Source organism: Emydura macquarii, unplaced genomic scaffold (assembly GCF_026122565.2).
Source record: "Emydura macquarii macquarii isolate MOO-44397 ecotype Brisbane River unplaced genomic scaffold, CSIRO-AGI_Emac_v2 contig_212, whole genome shotgun sequence".
Classification (NCBI taxonomy): Eukaryota; Metazoa; Chordata; order Testudines; family Chelidae; genus Emydura; species Emydura macquarii.
The window spans coordinates 6,845,220-6,869,087 of NW_027130349.1; the positions used below are offsets into that span (position 1 = coordinate 6,845,220).

General features: G+C 39.6%; 1 long non-coding RNA gene across 1 annotated transcript in view; it reads left to right on the top strand.

Annotated features, from left to right (window-relative positions):
• LOC137151598 (uncharacterized) overlaps positions 1-23,868 on the top strand; it is a 52,354-nt gene that overhangs the window by 22,376 nt on the left and 6,110 nt on the right. The gene's annotated exons all lie outside the window — the stretch shown is intronic.

Sequence of the window (23,868 nt, forward strand, 5' to 3'; positions counted from 1 at the left end):
CATTAACTACAATATATTTAAAGGCTAATGGCTACTCACCTGAATAAAAGTTGGTGAAAGTGAGCCGTTGGCAGCCATGTCTGTGGTAAGAATTGACTTGCAGGTCCTGAAGTTTGAAAATATTTGTGTACAAGACAGCCCAGTTTTCACTGCTATTCTCAGAGAAGGAAGCTTGGGACAATTGCTCTGTTAAGATTTAATTCTATTCCCATTCAAGTCCAGGGGAAAACTTCCATTCACTGGAATAGTACAGAATCAAGCCCATAAGGAATAGCCACTGAGCCAATAAATACTGTCTCTTGTCACAGTCACCTCTGGATTCCAGCCCTAACTCATGTAAAGGGGGCTAGGAAATAAAGTTGCAGTTTCTAACCACCACTCCTGTGTGACAGACACTGATTGAAGGAATATCTGAGATTCTTGATGAAGACAAATTTTTAATTGGGAATTATTTGCTGTAGTCACCCCCAAATCCTTAAATCCACGTCTCTAAGGGATTTATAAAGATGATCAGTGGAAGACTTCAACAATGTGACAAAAACCAAGCAATTTAAAGAGAAATACAAGTCACTTTTTTTTTTGCTCCAAACTTTTGTAGAATTATTGTAGAAATGTCTTTTTTGTAACTTCTGTATTTTTAACCAACTGTAACTCCTTTGTTTTTCTTCCCCCCCCCCCATCCATTTTTTTCATTCTTCACTGGCAATTTTGATATTTTTGCTAAGTTTTCATTGATTAAAAAAAATCTGAATTCTGACTTTTTGAAAGAAATTCAGCAAATGAAATTATGAAAAGTTTCCATGAAATATACTTAGAATTTTTGACCAGCTCTACATAACCATGAAGAAACAGTTAACCTAAAAACATTTCACACATGTTATGGTAATATACTTTCAGTGTGTCACTTTCCTTACTGGTATTTTGTTTGCTAAATAAAGAAAAAGCAAACACAAATGGAGCCACATGCTCACAGTGCATAATTTTTGGAGAAGCAGCAGCAATTTTAAAAGTAAACTTCACACTAGTGCTTTGACTTGTTAGATGCTGCTGGCTTGCTCCAGTTCATGAAAGCCCTTTATATTCTAAATTTAAAAATAACTTGGTGCTGGCACATTCCATTAATAAATTAGGAACAGAATTTTATGTTTTCAAAGGGTATGGAGAGAGAGAAATAGACATGCTAAAAAAAGATTGAAAGTGTGTTAGATCACTTTTTTCACCTGTTTTCATTTCAAGCTCTTATTCTACTATTCTCTGCCTCCTCATTTCCAGCTGAGGGCCTAACCCTGCAACCCTTACTAATATAAGTAAGCTCCCTGAAGTCAGTGTGACTGCTTGTAGGAGTAAGAATGTGCAAAAGTGGGCCTTAGAGCTGGAGCAATACTAAATTTGATGTTGTTCAGTCGTGGAAGGGTGCTGTGTAGGGTTCATGACTGCACAAGGGGATTTATTGGGATCTCATCAGACCTAACTTCTAGTTCTGCTAGTGTTCTCCCATGCTAGCAATTCAAAGGGCATGATTCTCCATTCACTTAAACCACTTTTATACCAGTATAACTACTGTGACTTCAATGAATTTCCTCCAGATTTAACTCTACATAAGTGTGAGGACAATCACATGCAAAGCCTTCACATAGGACATGTTAAGATACATTTGCACACATCCCCATGAAACTATAAAACTTACAGTAGCAGAATAAGACATAACAGGGCCAACGCATGTTTGGACCTCTTTGGCATGACTACATTACAGCCCCAAGACTGCAGACACTAGAGTTGGCAAAGAATGATGCCAGCTGAACCTTTACAAGTCTAAGAACAGGTGTGAGTCAGACACATGAAAGTTGGTCAAAAAGCATAGAGGAAGTGGTAGTGTGCTGTAATTTACAGCAATTTTGCATTGTAGCCCATAGGGCTAGCTTGCCTTCATTATAATCTGCCTTTATTATATTCAGCAGTAATGCAAAAAATTTAAGGCCTATATTCTGTAAGACATTAGCTTCAGCAGTTAGCATAAGGCTTGAGGCCCATGAACTAACGGTCACTCTTAAGTTTTGGGGAACTGGAAATAGTGTGTGAGGGGGAATTTTTCCATTATGACATCAGCTAACCACAGGAACATGAGCTAACATCTGTAGATATCTGACCACAAGAGTGCCATGGCAACAAGGTGACGTATCAACGAATTGATAAGTTGAGATCATTAATATACTAATCCAGTAGCTCTTAACCTTTCCAGACTATTGCACCCCTTTCAGGAATCTGATTTGTATAGTGTACCCCCAAGTTTCACCTCATTTAAAAGCTACTTGCTTACAAAATCAGACTAATCAGACATAAAAATACGAAAGTGTCCAGCACACTATTACTGAAAAATTGCTTACTTTCTCATTTTTACCATATAATTAAAAATTATAATTATATGCATACCCCTGGTTGAGAACTTCTGTACTAACCTATAGGAGAATGACACCCCAACATTAGTAGAGTGAGGAAATACAAATAAGGAAGAGGGGAGAAATCCCTACTGAATATGCATCAGACATAGATGCATCAGCGTAACGTGTTGTTAAAGCTGTATCACAGCCTGTGTGCAGGGGAAAGAGGGTTAGAGAGATGTAACCCTTAGGAGGTGGCCAATGATGGCCATTGGTGATGGTGATTAGGAAAATAATAGCTAACATTTCAGGTTGTTCTACAAGGGATGGTGTCAGTATATAGATGTTCAGATGGATATTTTGCATTCTCTCTATTTACCTTACTGAGTTGGAGTGTTTGTGACTTTGGTAAATATATTAATAAATTATTGTAAATATAGAAGAGTTCCTATAGTGTGAGTGTTGTAATTGTGCCTACTGAGGTTCCCAACTATATAGTAATTTTAATATTACTGGGCCTGATCTTGGGACAAGAACCTGTCACCCCTCAAAGTGATAACTAGGAATTCTTAGGTAATCAATATAATTAATTATAGAATCTATAGATCAGGCTACAGCATTCTGTGTGTTTGTGCACAATGAATGTAATTTATACTCTCAGCATGTGGGTGGTAAGAGAGTGGAGGAGAAGGGTTAGCAACTGAAGCCTTCAAAAATGGAGGAAAATCCACTTAAGCATGTTTCATGGCGAGAGTCTCAGAAAAAAAAAAAAAAAAGCCGATGAGAGAATAAGATCAGGCATCTCCTCCTCTATTTTAATTTATGCTTGCATTGTGTCAGATATCTCTAACCATTTCAGAGCTCTGTTTTACACCTTCTGGAAATCTAAGTGCAAGACTGCTGTAAACCTGGAATAATTCCACTGAGGTCAATGGAGTTACTCTGAATCTAGACCAGTGTTACAGAGAGTGCCATCTGGCCCAATGAGTGTAAGTGCACTGTGGATTACAGACTTAGCTGTTCCAAGCGGTGATCTAACCCCAGGCCTCACAGATTTAAAATCTTTGTGGGGAAAAAACTGCTAGTGGGAAATCTGGTGATCCTGGTGGATAAGTACAGCACTGGTCTGTGCTCTTGGTTTGCAATTTAAATTGTGTTATGTTGGGATTCCCAACATTATAATGCTTTTCCACCAACTCTAAGTTGTATAAATTCATATTTCAGCAAATGGTCCAAAATGGACCAGAATTTTCTTTTAAAAGTCAATTTATTTTTAAAAACTGCCCTTCCCTCTATCCCTCCACCTCACCTCTTGGGAAACCTTAGGCAGAAGCTCAATGAAAGAAAACTTCCCACCATACTGTTTAGATAGTCTTTGATATTATAGACCCTTAACTATTGCTTGTGGTTATGCCTCAAGTTGGTGTCTAGCAATATAGCATGCAGCAAGGCCAGAAATCACTTAAGTACATTCATGAATGGCAACCTGCTTTTTAGAAAATGCTTGCAGTGGTAACAATGCTTATTTTAAATAACAAAATATGAGCAAAAAACGGTATACTCTCTCTTCACCTCCTTCCCCACAAAAAACTTTAAGCTACTGATCTACAACTGCCATGATGACCAAAGAGCATAGACTTATTAGTGGGTATGCTTCTTTCATGGAAAGACTCGACAGTAATAAACCTCAGCAGCTTTTTCTGATGGAGCTCCATTATGAAACTCTATGGGGGAGTGAGGAAGAAACCTTCTGCTGAATCATGAAAGGGTCAACATTGCTTTCATGCCTTGTGGCAGATGCTAGCTCCCTCCCTCTAGCTTTCCCCAGGCACCTTCTACAGTCTGCATTTAATTAACATTAGCAAAGTTAATGCTCCTGACATTTCCATTTTTTCTACTGACATTTATATTCTGCGGCTACAGGTTCATTTCCCAGCCCACCTCCCTCCCAAGGAAGTGGGTCCCACTGACCAAGGGGCAGGCTGCATCAGTGGTGGTAGTGAATAAAATCCATTTTTCAACAGTCTTTTTCTGACAAGAAGGGAAGACTAGCTTTCTCTCTCCAACAAGAAATCCATAAACCTCTAAATATTCCTTTCACTCTAGTGCAATGGTTATATTTATGCATATTGCAACTGAAGGGTTCAGAAGCCAGCTTTTATTGATCACCATTTGGTTGTCAGTAATCGTAAAACTGCAACATTTGTAAAAAGTCAGCGTTACTTATCTGAATCGGAGTATATGTATAAAGTCTGTTACAATACAGGTGTACATTCTATTTATACCAGTGGCTTTCAACCTGTTTACCATTGTGGGCTGCATATGCAGGTCTCTATGTGTTATGAGGGCTGCATCCACACAATATATGTACTACCTGTATGTCCCTGAGGATGTCACATGGGCCACAGCTGTGTGCTGATTGGGCCGGCGGGTTGAGAACCACTGATTTATCCTGTGCAAATTTTTCCCTGTGAGGAAAATGATTTCTCCAGAGCAAGACATTAAAACTAGAACAGGCTCATATGGATACTTATACCTATCTATTTGTCTATCTAGACACTTAAATGGCCCCCATTGGAGTAGCATCTGAAAGTCTGACTAAGTGCCCATTTTCAGGGGATAGCAATGAAAAGCATCCTCTGATTTGTTTGGGCTCCAACATTCATAGACTTGGGTCAGATAGGTCACAAGTTTAAGAATCTTAACCCTCAGCCCTTCTTTTGGGTTGATAATGGATTCTAGCTGATTTGTTTGTACAGTTTAGGTTCTGCAGTTAAGATGTGTTAGCTTTTATATACCACCGGATATCTCACTGTGCAATACATGCCAAGTAGCTAATCAGTCACTCGAGCAATGTTTCTGCTTAAATTTAGCTTGGAACTCTTACGTCCTCAAATCCAGATTTTATCCCAGATGTTTGGTGTCTGGCTTTTGTTACTGCAGTTTGTGCTATAAACAGCTTTATTTTACTGTGCATGATGTCAGAAAGAGATTCAGAGAGCATGAGAGGAAAGTAATAACTGCCTCTAGTGGCTTTGGGTGCAATGTTTGTTCTATATAAAAACTAGAAAGCTGACCAGATCACATCTCCAAGGTTTTGTGCAATCAAAATTACTGTCTGATCAATGTTACCAAATAAGTAATTTTCAGTAATACTGTACTGGTATGCATGTGTATATTAAAGTGCCCTTTCAAACCATGAAAATAGACAAGAAAGGGGACTTTCTAGTTTTCTCTGTAGATATAATCATGTTCGAGGCAAAAATAACTTTCTTCCTGTAAAATGATAGTGAAAATCAGGGTATATTCAGATTGACCTGTTTTGTGTTTGTGAACATAGCCTATACATTAATATATATTTTTAAATCCACCACTATCAGGAAAAAAATTACTTCCCTTGCAGTGATCAAATGGGTCAAATGACACTTTTCTCTCATGGCCTCATCTCATTGCTGCCAGATCAACAAAAAAGAAAATAAGGGACTAAGGGGGGAAAATCCCCTAAGAACTAATGGGAATGTATAATCGCTTTTGAGGGGCATACAACCATCAAACTTTATTGAGGGGAAACGGGGGGAAAAGAGCACCTTCATTCCTGAGTATTTAGGACAAGTCATCATTATCGCCTCCAATTCCAGTACTGACTTGCAGAAATCTGAGTTCCGATGCAGCAGAGAGAAAGTTACCTGTAACTTACCTTTAATTAATAATAATTCTCAGAGACATGCAGACTATTTTTATGCACAAATTAAGTAAATAAAACGCACAGGGGGTTTGCTTTCTGTAAACAAAAGACACAGAATGTTTGCTAAATGGAAAAATATCCATTGGAAAGGGTATTTTCAAAAATTAGTTTAAAAAAGAATGAAAATAATTACTTGGATGTATCTCTTATTAGGAAATACACAATGTTGTGTCGATAGTTTGGAAACTCAATAGTATGGATGTATACACCCTTCCCCAAATTAGAGGTAATATAGTACTCACCCCCTTCTGTTGATTATCAGATCCCTCCCAGCTCTCTCTAATGCAAGACTTTCTCTTATGAGACATTTTTCCACAGCTGAAATCATTGTTAGCTAATTAACCAACCAATCAACTGCTCAGTTTAAATACAGATTAAAAAACCATGCTTCCAAATGCTTTAGAGTTAGGGGGAACCAATCTGCTTTCTGCTCCTGTGGCTTGGCTTAGCTTCTCCCAACTCACCTAGGTCACATGGCCTTTTGTAAAACAGCTGCCCTGTCTACTTGCCCTCATTGGAGTCTGAATCCAGCTACAGGGAACTCCTTGAGCATACCCAAAACTACCACACCCAATTCCAGAAACTTCTGGGTGTTAAGTGCTAGTTGTGCATCTGCCTAGCAAGAATGACCCAGACACAGCTCATTCCTATCCCCTTCCCATAGATCTGAGGGGTATTTCCTTATTAGGCATGTGGGTTACACATGCTGTTCTGGGAATTAGCACTTTAAGGCTGTACATATGTTTGCTCAGCACATTTAAAGTGGCCATTTTGAACTGGATGCATCTCTGGTCTCATGCCGGTACTCCTGCTTTGTTTTTCCTTTCTTAATCCTGAGTCAGTGGTGTATTCTCAAAAGGGACATACCTGTGAGAATTTGCATTTGTGTTCCAGATTTCTGCATCATTTTGCTTTTGTTCCTCCTCCATATCTTCTCTATACAGAGCAGGTTCCAGGAAACAGTTCATTCTCCTTTCCCATTGTCTAGTATGGCCTTTGGAGTCAGCTAATATAACAGCCTTTATAATAGTCAGTACAACCAAGGCTTGAACCAGTGAGTTCCAGAGCCAAAAGCACAAATCTTTGCAGCTTGAGCTCTTGAAGAGACTCACATCTGCTATACTTGAAGCACAGAGGGGGACTCTTAATGCACGCTGATCATTACTTTACATACTTCTGGGCAGAGGAAATTCATCCCAACCATCTGAAGCTCACAGAAATTTCAATCCTGAATAAGCCCCCAATCATGTGACAGCCATCATGTTGGCCAACACGCTGGAGCTGGAATTGATGACCTTCACGGCTAAATACGTAAGTCTCTAGAACTAAAGAGCCAAAACTGGAGCTAGCTGAAAATGTTTGGTGGAAAATGCCATTTCATCAAATTGAAACTTTGCCTGGGAAGGTGTTTGAGAATGTTTGGGGGACAAAGCATTTTGATAAAGTCTGGCCTTATTGGAACAGAGCATTTTGACTATTTGCTTTGAAATGATTTATTTCAAAAAGTATTACATTAAAAAAATTAGCTTCAATTATATGGAAATGGAATGTTTGGACTAATCCAAAGTGAACTTTTGCTTGTAAGTATTTGTTTCACAGGAAATGGTTGAAGTTCTCTGGTTTTGTTCCAATTTGGAACAAAAAATATTGAAATGTCAGAATTTCCTACAAAACAGAAATTCCTAGATTTGACCAGCTCTAGCTTAGGCTTTCTAGCTGAAAGCTATAAGAAATCATGCCCAGAGTGGGACGTAATACAACTGTAATACAACTAGTGGGTTATCCCAAGGGACAGTTTTTTGCCCTCTGTCCATTTAGAGGGAATGAATGTACTGGTTTGTCCACAATGATGTTCTTCTTGTTCATGTGAGCTTCTTCTTGGAGAAAATGCTCCATTTTTACCACAGTTCCCCAGAGCAAGGCAATTCACCAAGGGAAATAATTTGCTCCATTTTAAGTGCGTGCGCACAAGAAAAACCCATTGATACATGTATCATAAATCAAACCACTTGCTAGTTATTTGGAGGGCATACTTTCCCTTTGTACTCTAAATGTAGCATCCCAAATGGCTTTATACTGTGTAAAGTGAGTAAGCATAAGAATTCCTGCTGTAAAGAGGACACTAAATGGCGGAAAAAGGAAAGGGGGTAATTCAGCTAATACCTGTCCTTTGGAAATATGCAATTTAATTTTTCTAGAGCAGCTGCACAGTCAGTTCTACCATGATCAGCATTTCTAAAAATAAGATGGGATGATGAAAATGACATTACGAAGCACTGTCCAAAATGTGAGTAACAGTTAATTCTCTGATCTGTGCTTAAGAGAAAAGGAATCAAGGACACTTTACTAAGTTAGGACCTGATCCCACAATCCTTCCTCGGGAGAAGTTCCCTATTGAAGTCATTGATGAATTTTGTCTGAGTAAGGACTGAAAGAAAAAGGCCTATATCTTTTCAACTTCTTATTCTCTGTTTGACTTGGTCTCCTGAATCCACACCTCCTGTGTGCTGGTTTGCTTGTTGTGTCACTGCTACAATGTTTTCATGCCAGTCAACTCTCTGCTTACTGCCTTTTTGTCAGTTTTCTGACAATGTGATAAACATCAGAGAATCCACAAGAGGCATTGACTGAGCAACATGGAAAAAAATGAGAGAGAAAGAATGAAAGGACAAGAACCACAGACTGAGTTGGATAGGAAAGGTGAGATTTCCAGAAGTAAAATGACCTCTTCCATCAAAAATGGAAGGCCTTATAGTACCACTGATTTTAAAAAAAATCAGAATTATTCAATTGATGGATAGCCTAATAGGACCCTAAATATTTCACCTGCAAGTACTAGAAAATTCAACATGTGTTTCTACCAGCTGAAGTCTTAATTTCCAGACAAACAAGAAGTCTTCACTAAAGTATAAAATTTAAAATAGCAAATGAAAGCTAAACTTTAGATATTGAGACCCTAAGATCACCCTGGTGCCAAAAGGCAAGGGGCTCTCTATTATGCATCAGGGAGTCTCAGCTGGTCTGACCAGCTCATTGCACCTGGCACACTATTGTCATGATATTTATTTAAAAGGTGTCTTGTAATATATTATTGGAAAAGTAGTAACTCACTGATTAACATTCTTGTGTGATGTATGCACAATTAACATGCAAAGAACTAGACACACATGGTGGAAATGTGACTAAAATGTATTTAAATCAGGCAGGTCAGAAAAAGTTGATAAACAAGGTTTTTTGTAGAAGGTTCTGAATTCCCCCTGTCTATCTTGGAGCCATGGAGATACACCAGCAGTAAACAAAGCAACCAACTTACATGCAGGTGGGGAGATTTCATTTACATTGTAAGATTGCATCATGGGAACCCACCAAGAGGGGACACTTTGGTCAAGATGGCATTGCCCACCCCAGAGGAGAGAGGAGATGGAATCCCCCAGGTGATCTTTTGGCTCTTGACACCAGGACAGCTAAATTTGGAGGATTGTATTGGAACTGGAAAAGAACTTGGGGTTATCCTTCACTTGAGGACACAAAAAAACCAACCACTTTGGCTCTGTATTGGATCCCAGCTCAGAAGTGGCCAGCCATGCTGGAAGAATGACTGTGAGAAAAATACTCTGGGGGGAAAAAAGACTTGTTTAAGTTTAGATTTTTTTAGTCTTAGAAGTATATTTTTACTTTTGTTTGTTTATAGCCATTTCAGTCCCTATTCCTTCTACTCGGTATCACTAAAATCGAGGTTCTATTGTTAAACTTGGTTTACTTTTACAAAGCCATCTCAGTGCTGTATATTAAACTAAAGAGTAAACTCCTCAGATAATCTAGCAGGCTGGTGTGTGCTCTGTCTTCTTGGAGACAGCAAATTTTAAACTTCTTTAAGGGTCCAGTGGGAGGGACTGGAGGGGCTGTTGGTGTCACCTTGCAAGGAGTAACCTGGTGGCAGCCAGGGTGAGGCCACTGTGCTGTGAGCATGCTGCTGATGTCAGGGCTCAGTCAAAACTGCACAGCACAGAGACACCCGGGTTACTGGGTAGGTGGTGACACAATCTTTTGCTGGAGTGGGTGAGACCCCGAAGCATCAATTATGTTACCTCAGTGACTTGTGAGTACTTTGAAGATTGATGAATTTATTATAAGGTCACTTACTATTCTTGCTGGCTTATACAAGGCACCTATAAACAAACATTTTGAAGGATCCCAAGCAGTATTTTCTCACAGTCAGCAACTTCAGGGGTACATACTATTCTTACTAAGCTATCTGGTTTTGGAGGTTTTGACAGATATTATGTCAGGCCAAATTATAATAAGTCTTAACAAATGCAAAGTTTAGGATGTGATTAAAAACCACCCAGGAAATTCTCATTCAAGTTCCATCACCAACCCTGCCTGCCTGCCTGCCTGTCTCTCTCTAGCACTGTCTATGGCCTCCTGCCATATAGTGTACAGGTCAAAACACTTTCTGCACTGACCCCCACATCCACTTTTTGCCCTTGTATGTGCAAGAGACCCCTCCTCCCTCTCATCCTATATCCCATACACCATCTGCACACAAGCTACAGAATGAGGCTTTTCTGATATCCTGTAAGCCTTAGAGTGCCTCCCTGCACAAGAGGTAAAGAGAGATGTAGTGGCAGAAGTGGAACCTGAGGAGTCTTTCCAGGTCGTCTTGCTATAAGAAAGCAGTAAGATGATATTTAATCCAGGAATATGGTGGGAGGGGGCAGGGCACAGTCACCAGGTCCCCTGCTATAAAGTGGGAAGAAGCAGCAGAGGAGTTGACTGTCACATAGAGGAAGATGTAGAAAACCAATAAACTTCCCAGAAAACAAATCATAAGGACCTGTTGACTGGCTGTAACAGATTCAGTGAGGAAAAGCATCTGAGAGCCACTGCTGGTGATTCCAAGTCTCCAGAATGATCTGGCCCCACCACCTGGCACTTGTTGGCCAGGCTCCAAAGCATCGCTCCAAGTGACTCTGCTTGTAGAATAGTTCTTACAGGAAGTGCTTGAGCACTATGGGTTCTCCTGTTCAAACTCATACTGTCTGCAGATAGCTGCAGGTACCATAGCCTCCCTAATATAACAGGATATGCTTTGTGGTCATAAGACAAGAGCACTGTGTTCCTCTGGGACTCTCTCCTGGTGGCAGAGAGCAGTCAGGAAATGGTATGGGTGCCAGGTGATACAGAGGAAAGGCTAATAGGTGTTTGACCCCCTGCTCCAACAATTCCTTCAGACCAGTAGGGTCATGACAATTGTCCAGAACACCATGACTTTGAAGACAGTGCCAGGGACTCTTAGATACCTACTCCTACTGTGGTGCTGTGTGGATGTAGATCTTGAAATTAAATGTTGCTTGTGCCAGTGCAAGCACAACGGTGTTCATTCCCTCAACCAAAATGGTTATATCAATGTAATAAGACTGACTAGTTATACCAGTGAAATGTCTGTATCTAGACCAGCTAGGGAGACCAGATGGCAAGTCTGAAAAATCCGGATACCTTTTTTCAATGCAGGAGGGTATAATTTCATATATAAGAGATACACACAACCTCTTCCCCCTTTAGGAGGTAAGTGGATACAAAAGGACTTTCGTTTGAACAAACAAATATTCTGGAGATTCAGATCTTCACCTGGCTTCATAACTGAAGTTGTGTTGGACTTTTCCTGCCCGTCCCTTGGAGCCTAAGCTTTTAAACTCCCTTCCTGATGAGGGCTATCTGCTATCAGTCTGGTGCTGTGCAGTAAAAATCAAATGATTACATTATTGCTTGGATTTTTATTAACTTGACCTATTGTAAAGTTTCAGCCAAGGGAGGAAAAAGTGCTTTGAAAGTGCTAAGCTATGATAGAAGGATCTTCTGCATCCTATAGCGTTCTCCTCTCCTCCTTTTTTAATCCTGAGGAGCTGACATTTTTATAGTTGTATTTTAAGGTGTATTATTTTATATAATGTCAAACAGTGTTAGGTTCTGCACACAAGATATTAAAAGGCACAGACTGAAATTTTCAAGACAGTGTAAAGTTTCAGTGGGAGTTGTGGATGTTTATCACCTGAAAAATCAGGTAACTTAGGTTCCCAATACTGGATGCACATGTTTGGTCTTTCTTTCTCTGGAGCATTTAGCACATTGATACTATAAGGTAATAGAATCATAGGACTTGAAGGGACCTCAAGGGGTCTTCTAGTCCAGTCCCCTGAACTCAAGGAAGGACTGTTAGGTAGCCCATTCCTGACACGTGTTTGTCTAACCTGTTATTAAAAATCTCCAATGACTAAGATTCCACCAACCTCCCTAGGCAATTTGTTCCAGTGCTTCACTACCCCGACAGGGAGTTTTTCCTAATGTCCAACCTAAACTGCTCTTGCTACAATTTAAGCCCACTTCTTAAACGCATGCATGTGATTGTAAAAGTGCATCGGTCTCTGTGCAACATAGGGTATAGCTCAGAAGGCTAGATTCTGCATTACATATTTTCAAGGGTATGGCATCATCATTAGATGTGTATATCTGGTCTATGTGCAACAAAACTTAGTCAACTTTGAATTATGTTTCAGTTTCCAAGTGTTGATGTATTTATCGGAAAGACCAAAAAAATTCTGTAGCAAATACAAATGTAATTCTCCCTATCCGATAAAGAACAGATTTTAACAGGGACAACTTTGCCAGCTATTTTCCTTCACTTGAGTTGAGAGATTGCAGCTGATGCTTGTTTAATATGAAAATAAAATTTGATAGAAAACTTGTATTAGTGCGAAATGTGAGATTTTTACGTACACGAGTCAAGATATAACTCAGTTATAGCATCACAAGAACTGCAGCTCAGCCCCCTTGAGCATACGGTATTTTTATATTACAATATTTAATGTTAACTTTAGTGACATACTCACACGATGGATCTAATTCTCCTCTTAAAGCCAGTTTTATATGGTGTGACTCCATTGACTTCAGTTAATGCAAGTGTATTTATATTCCCACAATGTCAGCAAGTTATGGCTGCTGTGAGAAACATAACTGTATTTCCTGAGTATATTTCTTAAATATAATGTTGCATTAACTTACATTTTTGCATGCCATTTTCTTTGAAAGGAGAGGGAGGAAAAGTGCTGATGCATTTATTTGACTCTGCAATCCCTATTGCACATTTATAATTTCAGTGCCTGATTCTCTGCAGCCTTGGACACTGTATAGTTATTGTGAAAAGTGCATATAAACTGCAGCCCTTCTGACTCGCTAGCATTATACATCAACTGTTCACAGGATGAAAGGCTATGGAGAATGAGGACTTTAGTTTCTTCAAGTGGAAATATAATCACTCTAGGGCTTCATACAAATGTGTCTCTTAATGTAGGCTTCAGAATGTTGTGCATTAGACCCTTTGCCTCAGCTTTTTGCATTTTGCATCAGCTTGCAGATGTCATGCAGTTAGGTGCTTACTTACCCAAGTTGCTCAATGAAATGCTCACCTGCGTGTATGCAGTTGTGGATGTTTGCGTACTTCAAGTCACATCTGAAAATTTGTCCCGTTATCATTAAAAGAATGTAACTGTGTTGATTCCACTATGTAGTCATGGTGTACCTCTGGAAAGTTATGTCTCTGAAAGCATTTGGAAAAATAATCAGTGATTTTTCCCCCCACCAAACTTGGCAAAAGCTGACTGTCCTCACTGAGGACATATACTGAATATGGCAAGTGAAAAATTTTAAGTCCATGCCTGTGGGAGTTGTGAGTGCTAAATTGCAACTGAACAATTTCTTTAAAGCATGAAGCCCCTTATTCAAATCTGTATAACTTTAGAATGTCTTAAGGGGCTGTCTTCAGACTTTAAAAAAAGAAAATCACATTTGAGTTAAGAACAAATATAAGAAGTATAAGCACCTGAAAAATTAAAGTTTTTAATGGAAGGCTGCAATTATAATCATGGAAGTCCAGTGCTGGTGACATGGAACAGCTGCAGCAAGATTCAGCCTCTTTCCGGGCCGTGTTCCCTCCCTCTTCTTTTTGATGTCAAACTTTAAATGCCTAAAGACCCCAACTGAAATCAGAGCTCCTGTTGTTTTGGGCACTGTATGAACAGATTATAATACAGTCCTTGCCCTGAAGCGCTGATAGGGAGGGGTGGGAGGGACACAAAGGTGAAGTAACTTGTCCAAGGTCATAGAGAAGATCAGTGGTGAAGCCAGGAATTAGAAACCAAGTCTTCTGAGTCCCAGTCTTATCTCCTGGACCATGCTGCTTCTAAAATAATTAGAACAAAGTGTATCTGCAGGAGGAATGTTATGTTTTTTTGTGTCCTGCCCAGCTTGCCATAGCTAACAGAGCTAGAATACTATGGGATAGCTCAGCCAGTTCCGTCTGGTCTTGAGTTGAAGAATAAACTCAGTCTGTGTGTTTACATGTCTCTGTGTCCCTGTCGGCTGGTTTCTCTCTGCGTGCAAGTAACTTCCAAGTATCCAAACATAAGAAGGGACCTCCCCTGTATCTTTCCTGGGTATCAGCAACAAGCAAAACTACTGGCCTGTAATTACAATAATTTGCTATGATAAATTGCCTCTAAGTCCTCAGCCATAACTATAGTGCCAGGGTATAGATGCTGTGTGTTACAAAGTGGTTTTGAGAGCTAACCTGATGGGGAAACCATATTCTACTTATGTTTTCATAATCGGAGAGAACAGTTCTGTAATACCTTGTTATACAATATAACTCTTTGTAGTAGCAGCAGTGTGGCTGGTGCTGAACCAGTAATGGCTTTGCAGGAGTTTTGAAGAAGCTTTGTTCCTATTATAAAGAAGAAGACAACCTACCTAGGACAACTGGCTGGACAGATATAGTCCCAATAAAGAGGCTATCCCTATTTAGCCATTGTATATGTAATATGAAAAGATTAAAAATTAACTAATACTGTACTGAACAGATTAGAACAAATGTTTAATTGCATTTAATCTTTCATGAGCTGTTTTCTCCTTTTAATCTTTACTTGAACACTTTTATATTAAAAGACTAGAGTGTGGAATTTCACACCTGAAAAGCATCAGTGGTCACTGGCAAATGCATCCCTAGTAAGTAGAATTTATGCTAATTGTGCCCCGATTAGCCAGCAATTATTGTCATTAAACAATATCTATTCCCTTGTAGATATTCCAGTAAGAAGGCTATCTAGATTAAACATGACCTAATTAAGTGGAGGATAGTGTTCCATATAAGAGCTGAAGTAATTATTTTTCTAAGAAAGGGACTGCATATCATTGGTGCTGTTTGCACTTCATTATTGTTCAGTAATGATAACATAGAAACCGTACATGACCTAAGGACATTCTCTCCCCCACCAGTCTATCATGTATATTGTAAATTGACTCTTATAACACGAGGAAATTTTGGGTATTCATAGCCAAATCTTCCACACATTTACCCCATTATATTTTCCTCACACTTAAGTTCTCAGGAAAGTTGGAAATTGGTTCTGTTGAGGACTTGTGGGGTGTGCCACAACATCTATCTGGCTGGTAGTCTGTTAGTCATAACCAAGCAACTCAAAGGGATTTTTTTTCCAAATAAGTGTTTTTGCATTCTTTAACTGCAAGCCTTTCCTTAGAGTGAATCCATGGCTACAAAATCTGTTAAAAATCCAGTTATCTATTGAATGTATGTGCAATATGTAAAGTGTTGATAGTAATAAATACAAATAAAAAACAAAGAGTTGTAGAAAATTGGTAAGGGAAGCAAAGGGACACAAGAAGAAATTAGGGCTACCAGAGTAAGGGTCCATAAGGAGTTTTTAAAGTATATTAGGAAAAAAATAATCATAACAATGGTATTGATCTATTACTATATGGAAATGGTAGAATGATCAATTATAATGCAGAAAAGGCAGAAATATTCAATAAATATTTCCGTTCTATATTTGGGAAAGAAACATATCATTATCGCATTGTTTCAGTTCCACTTGTATCTCTGGAGGATGTTAAACAGCAGCTATGTAAGTTAGCCATTTTTAAAATCAGCAGGTCCAGATAGCTTGCATCTAAGAGTTTTTAAAGAGCTAGCTGAAAAGCTTGTTGAACCATTAATGTTGATTTTCAGTGAGCCTTGGACACTGGGGAACTTCTAAAAGGCTGGAAGAAAGCTCATGTGCTAATATTTAAAAAATGGGATGACCTGGGTAATTATAGGCCTGTCAATTTGATATTAATCTTGGACAGGATAATGGAATGGCTGATATAGGACTAGATTAATAAAGAATTTTAAGAGGGTAATATAAATGCCAATCAATGTTGGTTTATTGAAAATAGGTCATGTCAGACAAACTTGATATCTTTTTAGATGAGATGATTAATTTGGTATAGTAATGGCTATAATAGACATGTAATATGTAAGGTGTTTGACTTGATACTGTACAACATTTTGATTAAAAACTAGAATGATATAAAATTAACATGGCACACTGTAACGGGGGTGGCACCCGCTTCTTGCGGACGCCCCCATGGCTGATGGTTTCTTCAGCAGATTTTCAGTGGATCTGTTGGAGGGCTGAGTCTACGGTCTGCATATGGAACAAACAAAAAACTCCTTCTGGGGTATGCAGTCTTATTGCCCACAAGGGCTTCCTCATAGGGGACACAGCCATCTATAACAACCCAACAGGACCCATCATGTTACCCTTCATTGGTGTATCCTTTTATCAGACCTCCGTGGGCTCAGTCTGTAACAAGACAAACAGGGCCTGTCACTGCACTAGCTAGCTTGGTCTGGCTAGGCTCTGGGCTGAGTCCTTGCTCAGTCCTGAAGCCAGCCAAGAGCTGCTCCTTAGCTCTGCTGGTCTTTGGCAGCTCTCCCTTGGTTCAGTCCCGCCTGGACTGAGCTGTCCATGGTACTGATGATCTTCCAGCCAGCCAGGAATCCAGTTCTTTCTTTTCCAGCTCCAGGCATCAACTAACTGCTCTGCTTCCACTGCTCCTTTTCATATGACCCCGGATTGGCTACCTCAGCAGCCCTTCTGATAGGCTGCTTACCTTAGCCTCTTTAGGTCACCTGGAGGACTTCTCCTCTGCTCTATCCTGTAGTGTGGTGAGGTCTGGCTGTGAGGCCTCCAGCAGGATGCTTCTGGACCTGGTCCACTCCATCACACACATTAAATGGATTAAAATTGGCTAACTGATAGGTCTCAATGTGATTGTAAATGGGGAATCATCACTGAACAAGTGTTTCTAGGGGGATCCCACAGGAATTGGTTCTTCACGTTAGATCATTTTTGTCAATGACCAGGAAGAAAACAAAATAACTGAAAGTTTTAAGATGATACAAAAATTGGGGGAGTGGTAAATAATGGAGAGGACAGGTCACTGATTCAGAGCAATCTGGATAGCTTGGTAAGCTGGGCGCAAGCAATATTTTAGTGCAACTAAATGTAAATGTATATATCTAGGAACAAAGAATGTAGGCCATACTAACAGGATGGGTATTCTGTTCTGGGAAGCAGTGACTGAAAAAGATTTGGGGGTTATGGTAGGTAGATAGCTGAACATGAACTCCCAGTGTGACACTGTGGCCGAAAGGGCTAATGAAATCCTGGGATGTATAAACAGGGGAATCTCGAGTAGGAGTAGAGAGGTTATTTTACCTTTGTATTTGATACTGGTATAACCACTGCGGGAATAATGTGCCCAGTTCTGGTGCCCACAATTCAAGAAGGATATTGAAAATTTGGAGAGGGTTCAAAGCGGAGCCCCAAGAATGATTAAAGGATTAGAACACATGACTAATAGTGAAAAACTGAAGGACTTCAATCTATTCAGTTTACCAAAAAGAAGGTAAAGGGGTGACATAATTACAGATTATAAACGCCTACATGGGAAACAAATATTTGATAATGGGCTCTTCAATGGGAATGTTATAATATGATCCAAAGTCTAGAAGTTGAAGCTAGACAAATTCAGACTGGAAATAAGATGCAGATCTTCAACAGTGAGGATAATTAACGATTGGAACATTTTACTCAGGGTCATGGTGGATTTTTCATCACTGGCAATTTTTAAATCAAGATTGGATTTTTTTTTTTTTAAATTATTCTCTAGGACAGTGTTTCTCAATTAAACTTGGCCACGGAACCCTTTTGAACTCAATAAATAATGGCGGAACCCACCCCAAACTCTCAACAGTATTTTTACATATGGGGCCAAAAAAAAGTCGAAATAAGCAAATTATATAACAAATTTCAAACAACTGGGTCAGCATTTCTCACTTACATTTTCCTTACACTCGATGCTCTCCGCCAAAAAATCCGGGACATCATCCCTTTTTCGGTGGCACGGAGAACAGCTGCTCTCTGCGGCGGCGAACAGCTGCTCTCTGCGGCGGAGAACAGCTGCTCGCGGAACCCTAACGGTGTTCCCATGGAACCCCAGGGTTCTGCGGAACACCTATTGAGAAACACTGCTCTAGGAATTATTTTGGGGCAGTTCTATGGCCTGTGTTACACAGGAAGTCAGACTAGATGATCACTGTGGTCCTTTTTGGCTTTGGAATCTTTGAATATGAATTAATGACAAACACAGGTTTATGGAAAATACCTTGTCAAACTAACTTGATTTCCTTTTTTAACAAGAAGTTTGTTTGATAAAGGAAATGGTGTAGATATAGTGGATTTCTGTAAGGCATTTGACTTGGTATCACACAACCTTCTGATTAAGAAACTGGAATTGTTACCAGATCACCCAGGATTCTCCCAGGGGCTTAACCTTTGATGGTGGTTTGGGCTGACTACTCAGAGTCTAGGTCTTTAAGAGTTTATTTAAGAGTGAGAGCCAATCCCACAGGCATTTCCCCAACTATATGCTAGCTATGCATAGTAGTCAACAGAAATCTTACTCTACTCTGACTAGAGAGCTTGGAGAGCTAAGATGGAGTCACTGTCCAGACTTTCCTTCCTCAGGCTGATGTTTCTTCCTCCACCTCACTCAACTCCCTTCTTAACTATTTATAGCTTTCCTTTGACAATTGCCGCTAGAGATTCCCAGCCAGCACCAAGCTTTAATGCTACATTCAAACTAGCATCAATCAACTAGAGCAACTGCTCAAACATTTGTTAACTCTTACCTAACCACTGGTGGGAGGGGAGAGAGAGAGAACCTAATTAAGAACATTCAGTTACACTGTGAATGTGGTAGACTAGATAAACTGAGTTAACGCTCAATCCTGCCATCAGTGTGGCAGAGCAAGGCACAAGCACTCAGAGTTAACACTCAGCTCTGCAGGTAGCAAAGTCAGTTACACTCAAGGTGTTCTGGAGGAGGGGGGGCATAAGAATTCACTCTGCTCCTGTGACAAGAATGATACAAAATCAACGTGGTACATATTAAATGGATTGAAAACTGGCAGGTCTCAAAATGTGATTATAAACAGGGAATCCTCATTGATCGGGTGCATTTCTAATGGAGTCTCGCAGGGATCAGTTATTGGCTCTGAATATTTTCAGTGACAAAATCATTACTGATAAAGTTTGCAGATGACAGAAAGGCAATTAGAATGGTAAATAATGAAAAAGGTCCCTGGTAGCAATCTGGATCACTTGGTAAGGTAGGCTCAAGAAACCAATAAGCATTTCAATGTGGCCAAATCTAAAGTCATACATCTAGGAACAAATACTGTAGAAAAAAATATTGTAGGCCATGTTTACAGGATGGGAAACTCTATGATGGGAAGCAGTGACTCTGAAAGAGACTTGTGGGTTATGGTGGATAATCAGCTGAACATGTACTCCCAGTGTATGTATTCCCAGTGGCCAAAAGGGCTAATATGATCCTTGGATGTACAAACATGGGAATCTAAGGTAAGGGTAGGGAGGTTATTACCTGTATTTGGCACTGGTGCAACCACTATTAGACTACTATGTTCAGTTCTGGTCCTCTCAATACAAAAGGGATGTTGAAAAATTGGAGTGGGTTCAGAGAAAAGCCACAAGAATATTTAAAGGATTGGAAATATAATGAGGCTCAAAGAGTTTAGTCTATTTAGCTCAACATAGAGAAGATGAAAGGGTGGATTGATCAGAGTGTATAGGTACCCACATGGGTTACAGAATTTTTTAATAAAGGACAGTTTAGGTATCAGAAAAGCCAATGGTTGGAAGTAGAAGCTAGAGAAATTCAGACTAGAAATAAGGCACACATTTTTAACAGTGAGGGTAATTAGCCATTGGAACTATTTACTAAGAGTTGTAGTAGATTCTCATCAATGGAAATTTTAAAATTGAGATTGGATGTTTTTCTAAAAGATATGTGCTAGTTCTACCATAGCTACTGGGACTTACAACAGGCATTAATTCAGGGAAGTCCTGTGTTATACACAAGTGCAGATTAGATGATCACAATGATCCCTTCTAGCCTTAATCTATGAATCTCTGAAGTTCTTGGCCTCTGTGCTGAGAATGCCAATGAGATTGCCAATTAGTGTGGTTGGTTTTTTGATGTGGACATATGTCCACTGGGAGCTAGTCTGACACCATCAAATTATTTTCATGGCCATTAGAATGGCTCAGTCCCTGAATAATGATTGTTACAGAACACAACAGACAATGGGACAAAAATAATCTGTTTCTGGAACAACAATTGTAACAAGAATGGAAACTAGTACAAATATAATGCATTCTTCTTTATCATCTTATTCTTTCCCCTTGCCGAATGCTCTATGTAAAACACCTAATTCAGTCTTATTTCTTTGTCAGCTGTACTAGTTGGAAAATAAACATTTACTAAGACAGTGTTTAATGCATTTTTTGTTAAAATATAGCAGACTAAGTTTCTGAGCTTTGGCTGATCCCTGATTTCTTCAGAGAGGTGGGAGGGATAAGAAAGAAAAGGTGAATACTTAGCATAATGTTTATACTCAATCGCTTTAAGGGAATGTCCACACATCAAAATTTGTGCACAGGCTTGCCTATCTGAGCTAGCTTGCATCCAGCACGCGTGGGTAATGATACCAGTGTGGGCAGTGCAGCACAGGTTTCAGAGCCAGTGAGCAAGCTGAGGGTCTGTGACAGGCTGATACTACCTGTGTGGAAGCCCTTGCTGCACTGTCTTCACTGCTATTGTTACCCACACCAGCTAGATTCATGCTACCTCAGGTAGCCTAGCCCCATGCCATGGTGTTTGCTGTGTAGATTGTTGTGTACCCTTAGTCGTAGACGTTCTCTTTGTTGCAGATTTAAGGTTTGCTCCTGCTTCCACTGAAATCAGTGGGCCTCAGAATGCTTAACTTAAAAAAAAAAAGAATGAGAAAACTGCAATTTAAGTGTCAAAAATAGACACAAACACAGTTATGTACTAAGATGTAGATGAGATGGAAATGGTTTCTAAGTGATCTGAGCCACTACGTATTGCCTCATGCATCCCTTAGGAATGTGTTCTGCCTTGCTGAGGCCCAGTGGCTGCATTTAAAAAAAAAAAAAAAGTGAGGAAAGAACGAAATAGCAGTAAGCATCGGGTGACAAGTAGTGCATAGGGCTGCAAGTCAAAGGTAAGTTGGCTATTTCCCTGGCTTTGCTACTGACTCCTAGGGTAAACGTGGTCAATTGGGGATAATAATATTTGTCAGGGTTTTTGTGGTGTCATTTAATTGTTTATAAAGCACTTTGAGATACTCAGATGAAAGATGCTATGGTATATAAGAGCAAAGCATCATTATATTTGCCTCAAATTTTTGCTTTCATTTTAAGTTTTACAATAAAATCTTAAGTTTTACAACTCTCTTTGCTCATTGAAGCTATTAATATTCTTTTCACTCATGACTCCTCCTATGTATTGTAAACAACACGCTAGAGAGAGATAATTGCTTTCAGTAGGAAGACCATTATGAACAGGAATCCTAATAATTTACTTGATTTGGCTGCATTCTGTACTCCCACTCTAATATATTGTAGCATTAGCATTTTACAGTTCATTTGTCAACTGGACACCATGACTCAGTTTGTGTCTCTCAAAGCGAATCTCTTCTTTTCTGCTTCACAAAACCTCTGTAAAAGATTCAAGGAACTGCTCAAACTCTCCATGGCTCTGCCTTTTCCACTTGTGGAAATCTGGCATGTAGTCTGCATACTCATCATTCAAAGTTTGTTGCCATCCAGTGGTGTAAAATTGAAATTGTACTTACTGCAGAAGGGAAGCTTTTCTAGTATTTGGCAGTGATTTCACTTTAGTGCAACTGTTCCTGTTATTTTTGTTACAAGTCAGATCTATTTTTTAGGATTCCTAGGTATCAGAGTGCAGGTTCCTTATTGCCATCTATCTGAGATTGGAATTGGGAAGGGAAAAAAAAATTTGTGCTCTAGGTGAACCATGAGATATTGATCTCAGGGCAGGATGTACTGGGTGAAAATTCTATGGTGAGTGTTATGCAGGAGGTCAAACAAGATGATCATGACAATCCCTTCTGGTCTTAAAATCTATAAATCTCATCTATGAATAAATAGCTACAAGACTGTGGAAGCCAGTTCTTTTGCTGCATTGCAAATCAGCTTTGTGTTTGCTTTGGAGGTACAAAACTCACCTAACACCCATTAATGTGTCTACATGAGCATCCTTCCAGCCTAGGAGAATTGTCAGGCTGTGTAGAGCTGCTGTAGCGGTTCCTATGTTGTTGCCCACTTTCTACAGGGTATAGTGATGGAAAAAGAGGACAGGGCTGGGGTATATCTGTGCTCTGGCAATCCCCAGTTGCTAAGTGGTGCCTGGGGACTGCTGGAGATTGATAGCTTTTAGAGCAGCCCCAGGAGCTGTCCCTGCAGAGCTGTTTGAAATTGGGTCCTGGAGTTTTTGATGGCTCTTCATTCTTTGTGCTGCAATTTTACCTTTGGGTTAAAACCTTTCATACTCTTCCAGCTCCCCACCCAGTTTCCTCTATATCACCTTGGAACTGCAAGGTGCTGAGGGCCCTCAATTCCCACTGTATTCAGACCTCTTTATTGATTCATTAACTATATGTATTGAGTTTAATGTGCAACAACTGATAAGGCTGAATGTCTTCCTGCTAGATTTGAATGATAATCTACAGAAGTGGTTCCCAACTCTTGTTTGCTGGAGCCCCCACCTGGAACGGTTTAGCAGATTCCTGGCACAGCTACGTCCATTTCTTCATTTCCCTTTCCATTTTCTTTTCCTTTTCCTCCATATTTTTTCTTTTTGTGTTTTTTTTCCTGTATATTTCTTTGTTTCCCTTTTGCATGTTATTTGCTGATTCTTTTCCTTCTCCCCTCCACTCTCTGGTAGCTTTGATTCTTCTCATGCATCTGAGAAGGCAAACTACATCAACCATCCACAGGAAATTCTATTGAGTGCCCATTCATTTGAGGAGCCAGTTCAAAGTTGCTCTCATTTTTTAAAAACCTTTTGTCAAATGCTTAGGTATTTCTATATGTTAGGTTGGGTGAGAGATTTTTGAACAAATTGGGAGGGTTGAGATTCAGGAAAAAAAAATCAATGCCACGCTAAACTGGAGTCTACTGGAGTTCTCTCTAGAGTGGTGAAATGCCACACTGCCTCTTAGCATGGCTATATGTAACTTCTGTTGCTTGAGTTACAAGCTATGATTTGAACTTGTTAAAGAAAAGGGTCTCATTTCAATCTGCTCATTCCTGGTAAGTGGAATCACAGGAGAAAATTTTAACTATTTTTGAATGAACTGTTGGGGTCCCCTTCTCCCCATAAAACCTAAATGCTTTCAACTCCAGTGTTGTCAGAGACAGATAAACTAGC